This window comes from Vespula pensylvanica, chromosome 14 (genome assembly GCF_014466175.1).
Source record: "Vespula pensylvanica isolate Volc-1 chromosome 14, ASM1446617v1, whole genome shotgun sequence".
Classification (NCBI taxonomy): Eukaryota; Metazoa; Arthropoda; class Insecta; order Hymenoptera; family Vespidae; genus Vespula; species Vespula pensylvanica.
This window is the reverse complement of record NC_057698.1, coordinates 3008290-3029793: the sequence shown is the minus strand read 5'-3', so window position 1 is coordinate 3029793 and position 21504 is coordinate 3008290. Positions and strand designations below refer to the sequence as shown.

The 21504-nt window shown below is 33.0% G+C and overlaps 1 protein-coding gene across 2 annotated transcripts in view; it reads right to left on the bottom strand.

Moving 5' to 3' along the window:
• Window positions 1-18325, bottom strand: part of LOC122634295 (microtubule-associated protein futsch-like) — a 40510-nt gene extending 22185 nt beyond the window's left edge. For both annotated transcript variants that reach the window (XM_043823102.1, XM_043823103.1), the window contains exon 1: window positions 18129-18325. The gene's annotated coding sequence lies outside the window, so the exon portion shown is untranslated. The remainder of the gene's footprint in view (window positions 1-18128) is intronic.
• Window positions 18326-21504: the final 3179 nt, after the last annotated feature.

Below are 21504 nucleotides of genomic sequence, written 5' to 3'. Positions count from 1 at the left end.
GAATCACCGAGTGCTCGTCTACCGTGCATTAAAGTCTCCTTCGTTAGCCTTCTTCCATTGTCTAGCAACAAACGTAATGATGAATGAGCGTAAAAGTGAACCGTAAACACTAAAATATAGAAATTAGATTCCATTTTATTATGATTTCTTTTTCTTTCTTTCTTTCTTTTTTTTCTTGTTTTTTTTTCTTTGACGTTTGGTTTTTAGTTAACGATTCTTTTCATTTTATGATGACAGTAACATTGATTGTAACACTCTTTTAAATGATTTTTAAAAATGATCTTCATGAAAAATAATTTCAACTAATTGATTTCGAAAAAGAAAAAGGAATAATTCAGAAATGTTTAATTTAATGAAAGAGTTAGATCACTTATTAGAAAAAAAAAAAAAAAAAAAAAAACAAAAAGAAAAGAAAATTAATGAAAATTCGAGTCGAGGTAGGCACACGTAAAATTTGAACTACGAAGCAAATATCATCGTCGAGTTAGCACATACTACGTGGGCAGATAATAAAGAGCACTCTTGATAAAATATTCCTGTTGAGCATGCGTCGAGTAAAAGGGAAGGACACACAACGTGTACGTATGTATATATATTTATACACATATACATATGTATAGTAAAAAATGTATCATTGCTCCGCCTTCAGTTTGCCTTTCGCCTACTCAATGTGTTTCGTTTTTATTTTTTTTTTTATTTACTTTTTTTATTTAACAAATAATTTTTTATCATTGAGAGGAGATAGAAACGAACGAAGTTTTAAGCAAGAAAAAGTCGTTATAAATAGCTTAGATTACGTCATATGATTTTATTTTATGAGAAGTATATAATTGGATACGTACATATGTACATACATATGAAAATGAATCTGAGTCACGAGAATCGATCGCATCTCATCTTTCAACAATTTTTCTTTTTTTTTCTGTGTTTTTTTTTCCTTTTCCTTTTTTTTTTTTTGCTTTTTTTATTAAGAAGAAATCCCGGAGTAAAATTTACGGTGAATCATCTGTTAGTCCGCGTATTTCCCACAGTATATTAACGAGTAGTACAGAAGCGTATATCCATACACGTTTGGAAAATAGTAGCGTGCACGGACCGGCGATTTTATAGCGTGCATTTTAGTCTCTTACGAGTACACTCGATTCTTTACTCTCTTTCATACTTTTACAAAGTACGAGGTTATTCCATGGTAGAGTAAAATACCTATACGCGTAGGCGGGTTGACACTGTGTGCGTGCGCAGGATCCAGCGTTATATTCACGGAAGCCATAAATTAGTTTTGCCGTTTTTATACGAACGTTTTATACGAACGTGCATTCAACGTACAAACAACAGAACGAAGATCTAACTTCTTTTCTTATCTTTTTTTTTTCCTCCTTTCTTCTTCTTTCTTTTATATTATTCGTCAACACTAAGATATAATCGAGATCACGTTCGATACTCTCGATCTTGAATAGAAATAAGAATGAGTAAGATGACGTAATCGACGTAATCGAATGTATGTTCCCTTTTACCTGAATAAACTAATGATAGAATGAATGTGAATGAACGAGTAAATGAAGGACGATCAGAGGCGTTGAATCGTAACGCACGATGCTATTTCTTATTATCTTTTTTCTATTTTTTCTTTTTTTCTTTTTTTTTTTTTTTTTAATGTTTACCAAATTGCATAGGCGTCGAGATTAGAATCTTTCGATTTCGATGCAAATGAGAATCGAGTCATCGTATAAATTCCATACATTTCACTTTTTTCCTTCTAACGTTTCATCCGGAAATACCAAGTGTTATATACGTTATTAGAAAAACAATGTGAAGATCGTAAGAAACAACGTGAATATAAACGTATGATTTTTCGCATTCGTAAATAAAACATCATTATGATCGATCGTTACGTCGTATCTATTAAAATACAAATTCCTCATAGGAATCCAGGTAAAGCGTTCCTCAAGAAATAATAATAATAATAATAATAATAATAGTAATACTAACAACAACGACAATAATAATAATAATATTAAAAAAAGAAAAAGGAAGAAAAAAAAAAGAAACGAGAACTAAATGCGATCAGCTACGGCCTTGCGCTCACCACCAAGAAGGCACCTTTCTCGTTTCCTCGGCTAATGGTCATGGACGGTTTTATTTAATGGCGGACGTTATGAAAACTCCTTAGTTTTCAACATGCACGATTGTTTATTCGAGCGAGTCATTTTGAAATTCCAAGCGAAATTTTTACGGACTTCCTTTCCTCTTATCCCTTGTTTTCCTTTTTCTTTTCTATCTTTCTTTTTTTCTCTTTTTTATTTGTATTCTTTTATTTTCTTTTTAATTCTTTTTTTTTTTTCTAAATCTTATTTAACGAATAGAAACAGTTAAAAGTGTGATTAAGTTATTAGTAATTATATAACTTTTATATACATAATTTTTTTTATACGAAAGTCACGCTCGCGCGACGGTGCTTAGAAATAGGTTTTGAATAGTATGTACGATAAATTATGGTTGTTACGAGGCACAAGTCGAGTGTTAAGAGTTAGAAAAGGAAAAGAGAGATGTTGATCAAAAGTGTTCGTATGTGACGTCCGATAACGCAGTCACTCTGCGTGCGGACGGTCTAAAGCAAATACTGAGAAAAATCATTATGCGTAGCACGATATCCTCTTTTTCTTTCTTTCTTTCTTTCTTTCTTTTCTTTTCGCTTTTTTTTTTTTCTTTTCATCTCTCTTTTAGACGATATTACACGCCCACTTGGACATTCAAATGCATGACTCGAGAAAAGGATTCTTTTCTCTCTCTCTCTCTCTCTCTCATTATATATAGAAACGTTTTACATTTACATCTTATTATATTTCGTCAAAAAAAAAAAAAAAAAAAGAAAAAAAAAGAAGGAAAAGAGAAAAGAAACTTACGCAAGTTTGTTTATTAATTGAAAATTCATTAGAAATGTGTTAGAAAATATTTATTAAATGTTATTCTATCTTTTAACGTTGATGTAATCGAGAAAAATAAGTATCTAAATTCGAATCTAATCGAGCGATTCAACTCGAATGAAGCCGAAGTTCGCGTAACTAATTTCTAAGGTAGTAATTAGATGCATTAGAAGTTAGACATCGTATGGAAAGTGCCGCTTTTCATTCCTTCGCAAATTCCTTTGCGCCTTCCTCACTGAAAGGAGGAACTAGAAATGCCGAAATGGTCAGGCACGAATGCGTAACGACTAATCCCTCTCCCTCTCTCTCTCTCTCTCTCTCTCACACACACACACACAGACACACACATTCAGTCACTCATTCTGTGTAAGAGGTAATTTATTTTATGCGCATACGTTAGATCGAAAGGAGTGAAGGCGTTTACGAAATGTGTGCAGCGTACGAGAGGAGAGACGGAAACTCGTTCTGGCAAGAATCGATAACTCCCCGATCGATTTATTATTCGGAACCAGTTTTACCACATATTTCTCTATTAACTTATCGCCCAATTAAAAGGAAACGAAAATTAGCTGAGTGAATGAGAGCTTTCAAAGCTTTGTTTAAGTCATATCGAGATAACATACGTAATTACAGAATTACGAGCTGATCGTCTTTGTTAAATTCTTTTTTCATCTTTTTTACTTTTTTTTTTCTTTTATATATATATATATATATATATATATATATATATATATCGTTAATGCGTCTCTTTTTTGCGTTTATCAATGATCTAGAAGGAGGAACAATAACGACAATTACGAAGATCAAAATATATTTACACATAATCATAAGTAGAATAAAAATAGAAGAAGTCTCGTTAACGTATATCTTATGTTTTGCAAATAACGTATTTTGTAATTAAAAGGATATGCACCGGGAAATACACCGGTAATACAGATATAATTGATTTATAGTATAATCGCATGGAATCCACGGATGTTACGCGTATGATTACGAAGCGCCACGCGATTGTTAATCGTATTTGAGATTACGTATTTGTCCTTTGTATAAAGATTCGATTTTCTTATGATAATTTTTATTATATATACATATTTATATGTACATACGTGGATACACACGTTACCTATCAATATCTATGGATCATCTTACGTACGACTTTCAAGGCGACGACACGTAATCACCTTTCGATGTCTCTCGGTAATTGCAAGGATAAACCATGAGAATCTTTATATTGAATTATGTTCGTCGTACCGTGTTGAATAAAAATCAGCATTATTTAGCAAATTTTTAAACGAATTTTAGACGTGGTACATCCATCCTCGAAAGTCGTCACGGCGGATACGGTCCAGGCCGGATCGGTTTGATTAGAAAGTAGGACAGACAGGCTTGCAACGGCAGCAACGGCAGCAACGGCAGCTCGTGCTACAGCCTTCGGGCTCTTTTGCCAACCCACACTTACGTAAGGATTCCTTTGCACGCCTTTCGACCGTCTACGAATGCACTAACACATATTACGTATAGATATGTAGAAGAAAACTCGTTTTCTCGCATCTTTCTGATTAAATTTTTGATTTATATATATATATATATCTTTTTAATTATTTATTTATTATTGTACATTAATTATCAATATACCATACGTATGTAAGCAATAATTAATTTACAATAATAAATAATTTTTAATATATATATATATGTATATGGGAAAGTAATTAGATAATTTCGTTATTTAAAATTTAATGTTTGTAACAAATGTGAAGAAAAAATGGTTCCGTCACTTCCGTTGCTGAAGTAAACTCGATATCACCTGAGTTTCGTATTCGCCAAGAAAGAACGAAGAATAGAATAATAAGAAAGAGTTAAATAAGAAAAAGATTCATTTCAATATATATGTCTCTTATTGTTAATAAGTTTTGGTTATTCAACGACTCGAATTACGTTGGTACTTATGCCTTACTAGGTATCGATCGATCGGCTCGCTCATTCGCTCGTCGAATAATTTATCAGAATACTGTGAGATTTTCAATTACCATTTCTTATGTTGTTCGCCTTTGTGTAATAACGACGCTATCGTATAAAACATGAACAAAGAAAAAAACGAAAAAGTGCGATCGATCCTATCGCACGAATACCATAATATATTATATAATGGAGAAATCATTTTTAACCAGGCGATAGACGGACCACACTCTCGATCGCTACGTGTATGGCATTATCTTCCTGAAATAAAAAGAAACGTCTGTTGTAAGCATCCCAATAGAAATTCTAATTCGTTTCTATGAACTGCGTTTAGATTTTTATTACACTGAAACATCCATATATTTGCATAAGTATATTTTAGAAAAGAATTCAATTAAATTACGTCATTTTCCGCAAATTGGACCTTTCTTATTTTTTTATACATATATATATATATTTTTTGTTTCTCTTTTTCCTTTCTCTCTCTCTCTCTTTTTTTCTTTTTCTTTTTCTTTTATAAATATATAATCTTCGTTGGAATCATCAGTTTTATATGAAAATTATTTGAAATATTTAAAACGTTGTTTAGAGAGATAAAAAAAAACAGAATGTTGTTCCTTCATTAAAATTAATCAAAATAGAAATCTTACGTCTGTATTTCGTAAGAGATAAAAATAATATAGATATATCGTTTTCTACCTCCCTCTCTCTTTCTCTCTCTCTCTCTTTTGCTCTCCACCTCCCTTCCCTCCCCTCTCTCTCTCTCTCTCGCTACTCCCTCTTTCTCACTTCGATCGTTTCATAAAATACACGATAGATTAATATTACAAAAGTGAGGAGATTACGAAGCAAAGTTATTTCTTGGCGGTCTCCTAAAGTCATTCGACTCTAAACTGGCAATATAGCATAATGATCAACGCCCAAGTACCGCATTCTGCATTCAGCTACGCGCAAGTGTATGCGAGAGGCTTGACGGACGTGGAATTTAATTTAATAGCCATAAACGGTCGCGCGAGTGAGCGACACCGGCGACTTTGTGAAATGAAAGTGCGGCCTGTCGTTGAATGAACGAGAGAGAGGGTAAATGAGGAAAGAAAAAGATAGGATAGAAGGAGTGAGAGAGACAGAGAGAGAGAGAGAGGCGGAAAAGAAAGAAAGAAAGAGAAAGAGAGAGAGAGAGAGAGAACGACCTTGTGGACAAGTCTAACGTGGCTAGGCGCGGCCGCTTGGAAGATCATTTCGATTTCTTTTGAATAATGTACCCTACGCCTCGATTATTCTGACTTTCCAGAGAAAGAGAGAGAGAGAAAGAGAAAGAGAGAAAGAGAGAGAGAGAGAGAGAGCGATAGAAAATGAGATAGAAAGATAAAAGTCGCTTTCAAGATCAAAAACCGTGCCTCTCCCTTCGTTTCTTTTTTCTTCTTCTCCATTGCGTATCAGACTTTTACGTATAAGATCCTTTCTTTTTTCCTTTTTCCCTCTTTTTCTCCGTTCCTTTTTTTTTTTTTTTTAATCTCAATACCTGATAAATCTTTCTTACGTAATCATAAAAAAGCATGGTTGGTTGGGACGATAAAGAAAAAAAAAAAGGAAAAGGGTTCCTAGATAAGCTAAGATAGGAATTCGATGTTAAAACAATGTTGCGTCTGGGTTGGTAAAACCACGAAATGAAAAATAAAATGTTTTGAGGAATCGCATTGGTAACTGAGAATTGTGAAGTTTCCGTTCTTTTCTTTTTCCTCTTTTTCCTTTAAAAGATGTCGTCAATTTGTATTCGAAGTACCGTTCGTTTACTATAGAAATATTCCTTCCAGTTCTCAGAACGAACGATCGCGATATTTATGGTCGCAGCTGGTAGAACCGATTTTGTTCAGATTTTTTTGATTTGATCGATTTCGAAACGGTTATAATAATAAGAAGAATGTGATGGAAGCTAGGCCGTACTAATACTCGTTAGTCCGACGTTGAAATATAACATTGATTTCTTCGTAACGGTTTCATCTTTCCTCATCCGTGTCCTTTCGTGTTTCACGGAAGTGTTATTCTCTTTATCTTTTTAGTCTTGTTTCGATTATCCAGTCCACTTAAGATGGACAACACGAAGGTTATCGTCTCTAGGCGTTCCACTATTGAAAGTGAAACTGTTCGTGGTTCAATAAAAATCTTAAGTATCCTTTCAATTCAATGAACTGACCTTTCCCTCTCTGGTGGTGGTCGCCATTCGAAAAACAGATGTCTATACTGGTGAACTTAGTCTAACGTATCTTCTTATCGTTCAAAAAAAGAAAAAGAGATAAGAAAAAGGAACAAAAAACATTTCCACTTCGAGGCTTACGTAACTTTGATAATTACATACAGTATTTAAAAGATAAAATTGCTCGAGTTTCTTTTTCATTTCGAAAACAAACAAAATCGTTACAGAGACACCCCGTACATTAGATTTATATTAAATGATAAAAGTATCATTAGCGTGTCACAAAAAATATTAGTTATTATTAGGATCGATTTTTTATTGTGCATGGTAGGATACATTTACGTAAACCATAGTATCCACGGATGAGTCTGGTATAACTACGTGAACGAATCGAAGCAGTCGGAAGTAATTAACATAACATCGATGTCCATTGTTCATCGTCGAAACCGGATCTCCTTCTCGACATTGCTATATTCAGAAAAGAGCAACAACGTTTGTGTATGTAGAACAATCGAGTTTGTTCCTCGAGTTCGATTCTTAAGTTTCCTTGGAAAATAATTGACAACGTGTCGGAAGAGAAATAATAGTTATATTAATAGCTATAATCATAATCGATTGGAACGATTCGAAAGGGTAATAAACGCAAAAGAGATTAATTTGTTCCTTCAGGAAATCTGTTAGCAATACGATAAATGAGTGTGTGCGTGTCTGTACATCCACACGTAGATATATAGATCATTACGAAACAATATAGAAACGTTGCGAAATGAGCTAAGTGAAACGTTAAAGTTAATATATATATATATATATATATATATATATATATATATATATATATATACATACACACACATATATATACATAAAATGTATATATAATATAATATATATTATATATTAATAATAATATATATATATATTATTTTGATTATAACGAGGTAATTAATTCGTTAAATTAATTCTCTATCTCGGGCGTGACTTAATTAAGATGAATAGTTAATTCAATGGTAAATTAGTTCCTTCTGGCGTGGCTTACGTGAATCTTCTTCCAAGCAAAGAACTTAACGAATAGCAGTGTTCGACGAAGCGTGAATTATGAAGTATCGAATCGAAAGGTTCGCGATGAAGAAATATCGATACACGAGGTTGAACGCGATCGGATCGATATAAGGATCGAGTTATAGGAAGGAGGCACAAGTGCTTTTGCTGTTTCGAATTTATATACGAGATTGCCTGTAGGAAGAACAACATCCGTCGTTCTTTCTCACTTTTCGAAGGAAGTAGAAAGTTTCAGGGATCGAAACTAAGTGTCTGTTACATACTTATATATACTCACATACACCTGCAGATATACGTGATTTCACGGTATCGATCGTACGTTATAATATTAAAGAAATAATTATACAGAGACGATCGCGAGACTTCACGAATTCCCAATTAAGATTTCTCCTTGAGAAAATATTTTTAATATGTTCTTCCGCCTTTCTTGGGTTCATCCTTTCTCTGATTTTCTTTTCTTTTCTTTTCTTTTCTTTTTTTCTTTCTTTCTTTTAAATTCGATAATGACGATAACGAAAATGAAAAGATTAAGAGGTAAAGAGATCTATCCAGGCAACAAAAAAAAAAAAAGAAAAATCAGATGAAGCAAATAAATTGACTTAAAACAAGAAACAAAAAGAAGAAAAAGGAAATTTTCTACTGAGAAGTGCTAAAACTGGATTGAATTCTCGGGGCAATGGAACGAAACTGTAATGCTAGCTCCGTTGTTAGGGAGCCGCATACCTGAAGTCGATCGGACATTGCCTGTAAGTGAAAGTGTCGCTGGTCGAGTTGGTCATACGTTCAGATATATTCGTACAAATGTATATGTACAAATATATACGTACGTGCTAGTCTTGGGCAATATTTAATTCGATCGACTATTGCAATTAACGATGAAATTCTTAATTACCAATACGATACTAATATAATAATTTTAGTTCGAATCAATCAAAACGACTAGTCGACGAAGTAATTCATCAATGCGAATGTTTCTTATATTTTATTCAAAGAAACTTATTTTATGGACGTAAGTAAATCATCGATTCAGTATTACGAAATAAAATCGTTGACAAATTAATATGTAAAATTTTTGTCATCTTATCGTATCGATTAATTTTCAAAAGATAAAAAAGAGAGATAGATATATATATATATATATGTATGTAAGTATGTATATATTGCTTAAGACTGTTGATACATAGATAGGAAAAAGCTACTTGGAAATCTGTAGACTGTAGATCTGGCCATACCAGGCTTCCGATCGTATACACGAGGCATGTAGATACATGCATACATATACTATCGATATATCGAGTATTTCTATTCCTGTTTTCACGTTCCAACGTCCAAAGGATAGATATCATGTGTCGTAGATACGCAACGCTGAGAAAATCATTGGTAGAATGTAGCAAACGTGTATATGTATATATATATATATATATATATATATATATATATATATATTGTTATATAGATAAATGCAAGTATCTCGTGCCTACGATGCAGGACGTTAAGCCGATGGTGTATCGATGATGATCGTCTTGAGAACAGGACTCTGATGATCTAACGTTTATTCGATACAGGATTACCTAAGGATCTTTTATACATATACATATATACGAGTATCTATACGATTTCATACTTCCTACGATAAGAACGATATCTTCCAGTCTTAAATAAGAAATAATACGATAGCTCGATAAAATTAAAGCTCCTTTTAAGAGAGTACCTACTCTACCATCTTTTTCTTTTTTTTTTTTATTATTTATTCATCTTTTTTTCCCAACGATTTTCTCAATAAAATTTCGATAATGAGAAGGAAAAAAAAAAAGAAAAAGAACAGAGAGAGAGAGAAAGAAAGGAAATTTCATGATCACTTTTGAACGATTTTTTATTACCCGTTATAAATGGATCATGAAGAACGTTGAAGGTGCAGGAACTTGTTCAATGAACGATTCTACTCTATGAGATGTATACTTATCGTCCTGAACATGCGGGTAATAACGGTTACTCAGTAGCTCGTTCCTGGAAGAGTTACGGTTATTCTGTCGATTTAGAGTAGGCCAGGAAAATGATCGTGGGATCTTCGAAGATCTCGATTAATGTAGGAACATTTTTATATGTAAAATATTGCCTTGTCTTAAACTTAAACAAAGTTTAAAATTTTTAATATTAAATCTAAAAATTAGTTCTATGTATCAGAAGATAGATCGAGATAGATCGATATTCGAGATAAATATAAGAAATAAAATCTTGTTATCCTCTAAAGGATAAATAGGACTTCCTATCGGTCTTGATAGCCGGTTTTAAGTATAAAGAAACTTATGAGAGAAAGAGATACTTTCGATCGAGTTTGTCGAACAAGCGAGTGAGCTTACGATTGCGGAGAAAGTTCCGTGGCGGCCTTAAAGGAATCTCCGCGGCATCGTCAAGGACGACTTCGTCGACATAACCACAAACGATTCCTGTCCGCGGAAAGGTTAACACGATTAGCTCGATCGACCGACCGAGTAATTGACTATTTCATTTCATTTAGAGTGTGATTAAATGTACCACCGATATATATATATATATATATATATATATATATATATAGGGAGTATATATATATAGGGAGAGAGAGAAATTTAACTAGTCTGTTTATAATTGACTCATTCGTGTCATTTATATGTTATTTATGTATATGCTTTTGATTTAAGCGTTCGATCGTATCCATCTCTGAAAGCGGAAGACGAAATCATCAAAGCGTGTTAGAGGACAAATGAATAATCCAAACGCATTGACACGCTTATTCTATTCACGATAATTAGATTAACGACAGGGAAAAATTTTAATAGTTTGGAAAAGAACGGAAAAGAGGAGAAAAACAATAAAGAAGGATTGTTAATAATTAAATTAACGTGGAAAAATTCGAATGAGTAAGTCGGAAAATTTTTAATCGAAAAAAGTGACATTTAAAGAGATCCTAGGGAATTATTTAATTTGTATTTAAATTTTTATCTATGATATCTGATATATAATTGCCAATAAGAAATTTTAGCGGTTAAGTTTAAAGAGATATTTGATAATTAGATCTCCGAAGGATTGCTAATAATTATTTATAAAATACTAAGGGAAATTCGTTAAGTAAATGTCAAGCAATGAATAAAATTATGAAGAATAAAAAGAAGAAGAAGAAGAAGAAGAAACGAGTGCTATGTTATGTAGTATACGTTTGGTGAAAGCTAAATACCAGCTTAAGGACGACTCGCCAATATCACCAAGGCCGTTTTCCTTAGAGTCTTTCCAAGATTTCTTCTTCTTCGTCGACTTCTTCTTCTTTTTTCTTTTTCTTCTTCTTCTTCTTTTTTTTCTTTTTCTTCTTCTTCTTCTTCTTTTTTTTCGCGTTCGTCGTCGTCTTCGAGCGGTTAACCTAATTAACGATTTCCGTGTGATCTGGCGCGATTGCGCGATCATCCGAGTTGCATCGTGATCTACGAAACATGCCGGCAAAAGGAAACACGAAAGAGTAAAAGGCGAAAGAAAAAGGAGGATATATGAAGATGTACATAACGGTCGAGTCGCGAATATTTCGACCCCGATTAATTGAACACTTTGAAATCGTTACAGGATGATGAAGAATTCTCTTCTTACCTTATAATATATCGTTCAATTTATAATATTAATTTACAGCAATATTATTTACATCGGTAGATGATTTACAAACGCATATATATATATATATATATATATATATCGATGGTTATCACACTTTAAGAATAAGAAAGTACGTTCGTCAATTAATTCGAAAGAAACTTTGTTAGTTTTAAACGTGTTAAGGGAAAAAAAAAAAGCTAAACAATTTTTATGTGTAGTCATTTATTATAGTAAACCTGCAATTGTCAGATTTACTGACAGCTGTGGAATGAAGGATTGATCACTATGGTATACCAAATTGACTATAACAAATTCTAAAGAATAATGGATTCGAATCGAATAAAAAGAGGAATGTCGAAGACACCAGGATACATACCAATCGTGTTGCTTACCATAACGGCTTTAGCAATGTAACAGAACGAATCTAACTGTCCAGCGCCATTTCGAGAACGGTGAACGTCCGTTCGTTGGCTGACTGGTTGTAACGCGATAAGTGTCGTGTATTTGTTGTCAAACTATCTTAGCAGGAAGTTCTTTTGGAATTCGAACTGTCTGGGTAGGATTAAAGAAACTGGGCCAGATCGGAGTCTGTAGTTGCCGAACGCGAAAGTTGGGAAATCGATGCTTCGAACGAGTGAGAGAAAGAGAGAGAGAGAGAGAGAGGAGGTGGTGGTGGAGGGAAAGAGAGAGAGAAAACTTTCGTCAGATTCTCTCCATTTTCTTTAAACGTTTAAACGTTGCATTCTCATATCCTTTTTTTTTCTTTTTCTTTTCTTTTTTATTTTTGTCGACTTTGTCCGGGAAATTTACATGCTTGCTTTCCATCAATACCTAATCGCTTCAACCTCGAAATCTTAAGGTAAGAGTTCGAACGTGAATGCTTTTAAAGGAAGCCATTCCTAGATGGATAAAGAGAAAGAGAAATTTGAACAGAGACGATAGACAAGTTAGTTTTTCTTTTTCTTCTTTCTGAATGAATTATACGGCCAAATTCGGCCATAACCATCTACATATGCTACTCGAAAGTGTTTATTTTTTCGTATGTATTTTTTTCTATTTTCTTTTTTCCTTTCTTTCTTTCTTTGTTTTTTTTTTCTTTCTTCCTTTCTTTCTTTTCCTTTCAAAGAAAAAATCTACAGTAATATACGTGAAACCGGTCCGAATCGAAATCGATGAAACGGTGAACGGATTAAGTAATTACTATCATTAAAGTCATAGTCTGTCGAGGATTGTCTTATGACAAAGTAACTATTATTTCGAGCAATAAACCGAACATGTATATCTATCGAAAATACCACATTCTTATTATATAGTATACATCGTCGAAAGTAGTGATACCGGCCGTCTGTAGAAACTCGAATGAAAGCTGCTGCTTACCGTCGATGGAGACGCGTAAGAAGTGAATCTCGCGTTTTACGGTGTATCTCTACTCCTTGTGGACATTTATATCAGCTGGCAAAAGAGAGAGGGAGAGAGAGAGAGAGAGAGAGAGATTAAGACTGGTTTTTCCACAGCTTAGAAATCCCGGGAGAGTCAGCAGAGAATGAATCGATCGATCTCGATCCTACTGATATTATCTCTCTCCCTCCCTCTCTTTCTCTCTTTCTCTTTTTCTCTTTTACTCTTTTAAGATTGAGGCGAAAGGAGACACCTGTGTGACCACATTTGTGCACACGCGTGACCACCTCTCTGGATCATCGTAAAGAAAATGTATGTGTTTTATATGTGTGTGTGAAAAGAGAGAGAGAGAGAGAGAGAGAGAGAGAGAGAGAGAGAGAGAGAGAGAGAGAGAGACAGAGAGATGAATCCTTTAAAGATCACGAATATGAATGATCTAGAAGATGAGATCAATATAAGTCGAAATTTTTTTATTTATTATAATCTTTTTTGCTTTCTTTTCTTTTCTTCCTTTTTTTTTATCATCGAGCACACGTTCACCGAACAATTTTTCTTAGAGAAATATCGTTCAAAGAAATATCGACGAAATACGAGAGAAAGGCACGACGAATGACCCAAATAAATCTCTCTCTCTCTCTCTCTCTCTCTCTTTCTCTTGAAGTCGATATCCGCACGGAAGAGAGTGCTGACAAGCTCGTGGCCGTGAGCAAGGAAAAAGTCCTGTTATGTTGGTACCGATATGTTAATTCAAAAGTAATAAGGTATTTAGCGAGGCCTCCTTCTCGATCCGGTCCCTTGAAGGCAACGAGGTAACTCGACGATGACTCGGTCAGGTGTGCCAGACGAATTTTAAATGGTGAAAGTTTAACGAGAAGTCGAAAGATTTGTTGTCAAAAAGTCTCGAAAATTCAATCGATTAATCGATGTTTTGTTGTCTGCGAGAACAACCTGTTCGAAGTCATTTCGAAATCTTCGATTTTGATTAAGAGAATAAAAAAAGAAAAGAAAGAAAAGAAGAGAAAAAGAAAAAAGGGGAAAGAAAAAAAAAAGAAGTCCAATTAAAAATGATAATAATCACGATCTCTCGAATAGCTTATATTTATTTTCTTCATCTTTAAAGATTGTTTACAAGTTACGTGTCTCGTGGCAATGGGGGCCCACAAAGTTCTTGGGCCCCACGATGCGTGCATGCATCTATAGCCGGTTCGACTGCATTTCACAACGGCGGTGGTACACACACACTTATATATATATATATATATATATATATATATATATATATATAAACGAGTGACTGGACGAATACAGACGAATACACATGCAAACGAGGAGCCAACGTGGCCCGTTGCAAGCTTTTACACGACAATCTCTAAGCGTTCGTGTCAAGTACTACTAATACACTCTTATTTCGATTCCTATCCACTTCTGCAAGACCTCAAATGTAAAAGCGCATGAAAACGATTGGCTTGCCTCGAGAATATGAGAGAGAAAGAGTGATATCTGATTCGATCAGAACGAATCACGATTTTACGTCGAGTTTCATCCTCTTAGAGAGAAGTTGAAACATTTTCAAAAGATTGAATTAATTTTTATTAATCATTTCACTTCTCTTCGTTAATCCTTTTATTTGTTTCATGCTGATCTTATTTATCATCTTATTTATTAATTAGTTCATTTTTCGTCTTCAGTTATTTTTAATTTATTTTTGATTCAGGAAAACGACGAAAGGATCCATTTAGACCTAAGTTCTTTTTACACGTTCCTTTCTTTTTATTTATTTATTTTTTACTTTTACGTTTTATGTGTAAAAAGCACACATAAAAGGGGGACATTGCTATACGTTAATAAATGCGACGACGTGATTTACATGTCGATGTTATTCTCTCTTTGAAAAATATATAAAAAGATGTACGAGCTTGCCGTTGAGACTTAAGTCTGTGGGTACTTAAAAGGCGTTTAAAATTCTACCATGAATTCACTCACCCACATACATGTATGTTTCTACTACGTAGAGACGTTTTCTCTGCTTACTTTTACCCCAAGAGGATTCAAACTCTAAGAAGCTACGTCCGTTCCCTTTTGGCCTTCCTTCCCGGACACGCTTGGAATCACAATTTCAAATATTCTAACCGATCATATACGTCCATTACATCTACTATCTTTCTTGTATTTTATTAGACCTAACAAATTTTTCTTTTCCCATAAAAAATCTCACGAAACTATTCAACTATCATGTTTACGTATTAACGTCGATAATACAAACGTGAACACAATTTTATTAATCATTCAAGAATCTAAATAAATCATCAATGCATTCTCTTTGAAACGATTAAATATTGTATCGTTATAATGCACCATTAAAAAAAGGAAATAATTATTTCGGAATTTTATTTTAAAAAGAAAAAAGAAGGAAATTGTAAAAATATCTGTATCCTTTATTAAATGTAAAAAAAAAAAAGGGGAAAAAAAAGGGAAAAGATAGAATTAAATTCGATAATAAGCTAAATGATGAAACGAAGTATTCTAATGTGCTGATTAGAATTAAAAAAAAAAAAAAAAAGTAGAAAAAGAAAGAAAGAAAGAAAATTGTGGAATAAAAACGTTGGCATAGGATTAGAATTAAGACTTCATATGTTCGTTGCGCAACGTTACTTCTTCCATATGGTAGTAGTGTTAGACGAAAGCACCCACGACGGAAACTTATTCGAAAGATATCATCGATTTTTCTCGATCTTACAATCTTATTCTCGAGACTCGTTAACGATAGAAAAAACGTAAGATTGTATCACTTTGTAATTTAACGCGAGTATATGTTGATTACACAGCAAGTAATTGCACTATTTATGAATCAACTAAGTAGAGTTTTCAGTCGAGCATTCAAATCACCGGTCAGTGCTCTTACCACAATATCCCGTTCTTTTATTGTTGTATTATTGTTTAAAAAAAGAAGAATAAAAATTGATGAAAGAAGGAACACAAAAAAAAGAATGATCGTACGAGAAAAAAAATTAGAAATAAATTAATTAACTCGTTTATTGTTATTGGCAATCATAACTTAGTATCTTCATCTGACGTTAATGGCGCTATGAGTTACTTTAAATGTTCGATATTTATTATAAACAAAAAGTGCATAATAACGAGTGACGTTTGCATTATTTATCGCAAACACTTACAACATAATTGTTATATAATTTTTAATTTATTATATATAATAATATTTATATAATGTTAGGTTGCAACTAAAATACTAATGATCATTGCTGTGTATACTAAATACTTTTATCTGTGAAACATTTTCAAAGAATTTCAAGAACGTGAGTTCTTCGGTATTAGGTGATTAGCCTTCGGGAGTTTTCAGGGCCAAAAAAAATACTCTACGTGCTTGGGTTCAATTCTAAAGAAACATAGATTCAAAAGAACAACCTTCGAAAATTTTTAAATGTATAGGAAAGGAGAAATCTTTGTAGAAACGTGTTACTGGTCAAATTACCAACACGGGATAAATTTCCTGAGTGTGAGACGTTGACCAAACCTAGCTATAAAATGCGGAGAAATTCTCTTGAACAACTCCGTACGTTTTCAAAATTTTATTGCTATTTTATATGCTTCTCTTTTTCTAATTAATATCTATGAAGTCGATTATAATCAATGAGAGATATTCTAACGAGTTCACACTTCAAAGACATCTTAAAAAAAGACATTTTAAAAATATATACGTATAATAAGAATTCTTTGATCTTCACGTTTAATTGAAAAATCAAAACATTCAGAAAAAAAAATAGTTGTAACGACTAGTAAAAAATTAGTAAATTATTCACGGAGAATTAATTAGATAGATGTTAGATAGATAGAGCCTAAACAATAGAGATTTGGTATTGAATCGTTTGTTTCAAATTACAATTTATGGTGTAAAAAGTATCCGTACGAAATGTGTTTATGAAAAATATATTGAAAAAATGAATTATTAAGTTTGAACAGATAGCGATAACTTCTACTCTATCGTGCAGAAAGGTCACGCTTTCGTAATAGATAATTGAAATACATAATACATAATTAAAGTTTTATTTTTGGAATTACGAAAATAAAACAATCGCAAAAAATATAGATCAAGAGTATCGGATTAAAAACAGAAAAAAAGAAGATATGAAAGGAAATAACGAAGTCACAATTTGTGATAGATCATAGATTATAACAAGATGATATAATACAAGATGATTAACAATAAAGAAGTATTCTATAAAAAGAAGAAAAAAAAATGAAATTGGATGAAATTGATCATGTATTTATTTCCATTTCAATTTAAAAAAGAAACAAACAAATTTTATAAAACGATACAATCCAAACAAAAGAGGTCTTAGCTCAAAGTAATATAAACAACATTGTCCTATGAACAAAATAACAATTCGAAACAGATGCAAGGTTTAAACGTATTTTATATGCATAAATAAGACGAGAAAAACGATGCATTGTGAAATGTAAGAAATAACTTAATATTACGAGTAAATTCGTACTTCAAACTATATACATACCTATATTACACAAGATCGTTAAAACGATTATTTTTCTAAATGAAATTTAACATTTACATTGGTTACTAAATTTTTTCACTTCTCCCTTTCTTATCTTTTTTAATTATTATTAAAATATTCGACGTTCGTGGAGAGAATTGAATTAGAAAAAGTTGATAAAAGACAAACTTTCGACGCGATGCAATTTATTATAAGAATGCAAGTCCGCAGTATCGGTTGCATCCTTCTAAAACGTTTACCGTCTGTCACCCACGTTCTCCATTAAATTTATTTCTATAACGAATGATTTACAAAAATAAAAAATAAAAAAAATACAGTCAACCATTCCCTCGTAAGAAATCTTAGCCAACGTATTAACAAATCACAAAATTAGAAACCGGTATCGATAATAAAGAAAAAAAAAAAAAAAAAAAAAAAAATAGATGGATCCATTAAAAAGAAACTCACCCTTAGCGTTTGTTCCTAGATCCCCATGGCACTGTATACACTGACAAGCACAATTTCTGATCCTCTTGCACGAGACGACAAGGATCTTGTATCGTATCGATCCTTCTTAACGATTATCTATCATTCGCTATAACACTCGCGCGTATTTTCAACGCGTTAAACGTTCGATGATTTTAACAACGTTTATCAAAGAAATGAACGAAACGACGATAGGATGTTTAATTTTAGAGAGGGTAAAAACGAACTATTATAAAGGAAGATAGATCAAGACCATGTGTCTGTTGAGAAACAGAAAGAGAGAGAGAGAAAGAAAGAAAGAAAGAGAAAGAGAAAGAGAGAAACGAGAAAGAAAAAGAGAGAAAGAAAAACAGACAGACAAACAGACAGACAGACAGAAAGAAAGAGAAAGAGAGAAAGAGAAAGAGAAAGAGAAATGTCTCTTCTCACACGGCACCGGCCGATGAGGAGGACGATTCCGCGGCCTTTTCCTTAACGAATCGAAGCGAACGTTGGGTCTCTCCCGACTAGCTGACCGTACGACTGGGGCAAAGGACCCCGCGGGCCTGCGCGCCTGCGCGTCTCTTCGCCACAAAGCGTCCCACCTCCCTCGACCCTCCTTTCCCTCTTTCTCTCTTTCCTTGCTTCCCTCAACGTTGCATTGCCAGCTCTTCTTAGCTGCTTTTGCCTCGAGCAGGACAAAAGGTGGGAGGAATATAACTGGCAACCCTCTTCGAAGGGACCTGTTCTTTTCCTTCGTCTATATACTTCTCTCGTTCTCTCTTCTATCCTCTCCTTTTTTCTCCTTCTCTCGTACCTCTCTCTTTCTCTTTTATTTTTCACCTGCGAGACGACGAGAGTTTAGTCTGCAGCACAGGTGGCAGCACCTCGCCCGTATCCTTCTTATTATCTTTTCTTCTTCTTCTTCTTCTTCTTCTTCTTCTTCTTCTTCTTCTTCAAGGATTTTCTTTTTCTTTTTTCTTGTTTTTCTTTTTTTTTTTTCGTTTTTCTTTCTTTTTTTCTTTTTTTGGTTTCTTTTTTGTTCTCGTTCGACAAGAATTAAAGATGGAGTATACACCTTTCCGTTGTTATTAATTTTGGTTTCTTTCTTTCCTTCTTTCTTTCTTTTTTTCTTCTTTTTTGATGTTTCTTTTCTTCCTTCGTTTCCCTTTCGTTCTTTTATTATTTCTCACGATGGCGGATTATTTTTGCGCGCGTCGAATCTACGATACCGTTGCTACGATCGTGTTTTAATTTTTATCTTTGAAATTGATCCCTTTTTTTTATTATCATTATTATTATTGTTATTGTTATTATTGTTATTGTTATTATTATTATTTCGAAGAAATGGCTGCGCGTTGACTTCGAAGAGAAAAATGATTTCTTTTTGATGTAGGCATTTGAAGTGATATCTAATGACTCGGTTGTTTATATTCTCGAATGATACGCATTAAACCACTAATAGAAATAATTATATGTTAGATAGGCACTAATGTATTTGGTTTTATCTTTGAATGTCTTTAGGAAAAGGATAAGGAGGGAAAGTGGAATGGACGATTATTAGTTATTGATATGAACTTTACTTAGAGACGATAAGTGTCTATCGGATGAATCTATTCCACAGATTTACGTTATAATTTTTGTTGTATTAATTTCTTTTTCTGTTTCTTTTCTTCTTCTTTATTATTCGTAGAAATTATTATTATTATTATTATTATTTTTTTTTTTTTTTAAGATATTTTAAATAACAAGCAATCGTCTGAATAACAGACATTAACTATAGTAAAAGTTAAAATAATTACACGTTAAGTCCCAACATTACAATTTAAAATTTAAGCATGTGAAGTTTTATTTTTAAATGTTATTGTTAAGAAAGGGAAGGGTCCGATACTTGTGGATGCACATCAGTGATCGCCATGTGCGTTAATAATTTCTTCTTCTTTTTTTCCTTTCGTTCTTCTACGTCGTTTTTACACTCGTCTCTTCAATTAAAAATAGAAAAAAAAAAAAAAAGAAAACGAGAAAGAAAAAAATTCTGTCCCAATCCCAAACATGTCACGAGGCCACCAACGTAGGTAAGCTCGAATCATCCTCGAACGAGTCTCGAATTTGCTCGAGATCGTAGAGGGAGACTCGACTTCCGGATAATCATGAAGACGAGTCACCTGTTGCTTGAACAACGCAAAAAGTAACTCCGTTAGAGGATTAACACGTTCGCGCGAGGGAAGAGAACGATTTCCGGATGGGCCGATGCACATGAGCAAATAGTGCTTCTTAAAATAAAGAAAAAATAAAAAGAACAAATTTAATATAATGCAAATCAACGAAGTATGTTTCTTAGAGTAACAAAAACTAACGTAGAACAATGCATATGAACGATATACTTGAAAAAAAAAAAATATATATATATATCTTTCAATGTAAAATAAATAGTATAAGAAACAGTATATTGTATAATCGCAACATAGGTTTTGATAATGTGCATTAAGAGATTAATCTCGTTTGGATGTTATTTTGAAAGATATTTCATGATAGAAGTAATAGAATATTTTTTTTTTTTTTTTATAAGTGACTATAAGATGTATGATTTAATTTTAATTACTATAATATTGAGAATCAATCATATCTTTTTTGAATTTACTTTATAATGAATATTTGTATAAATAATTGAGAGATTCTAACGACAAATGATTTGAACAAAAATTAAGAAAAAGAAAAAAAAAGGATAATAGTGATGTTCAATCAGTTTGATCTTGCCTTTCCCTTTCCGGAACATGAACAGGTAGTGAATCATCGATACGTACCTGAGATACTGTTACGACCATAAGAAAGTCTCTCTTTCTCTCTCTTTCTCTCTCTCTCCTCTCTTCTCCTCTCCTCTCCTCTCCTTCTCTCTTAGCTCTTTGCATTGTTCCCTTGGATACAACATAGAAACGCGTGCGTGGGCACGTCGTCGTTGTCGTTTCGGAATTCAAAATGAAACGTTGGAAACACACGGTCGAAGTTGATGAATTTGGTATGTGTTAAGTGAGTAGATATATGGTAGGTTGAAAAAAAGTGAGTTTTCTTCAATGGTGAATCGGTTGTTGTTGAGCAGGAGGAGTAAGAAGGGATGATAGGATAAAGTAGAAACAAAAAAAAAAATTTACAAAAATTTAACATGATTGCAAACATCTTTTTCTTCTTTTTTTTCGATTTTATTTTTAAGAAAAATTTCCGAAAAAAAAAACCATGTTAAATTCGTCAATGATAAGTATATATAAGTATTGATATTTAATGATACTACCATAACAAATGTTGATACAATAAATGATACTATGTACAATTAGATTTAAATAGATTCGATAACGTTTTTGTTAATTTTTTTTTCCTTCTTTTC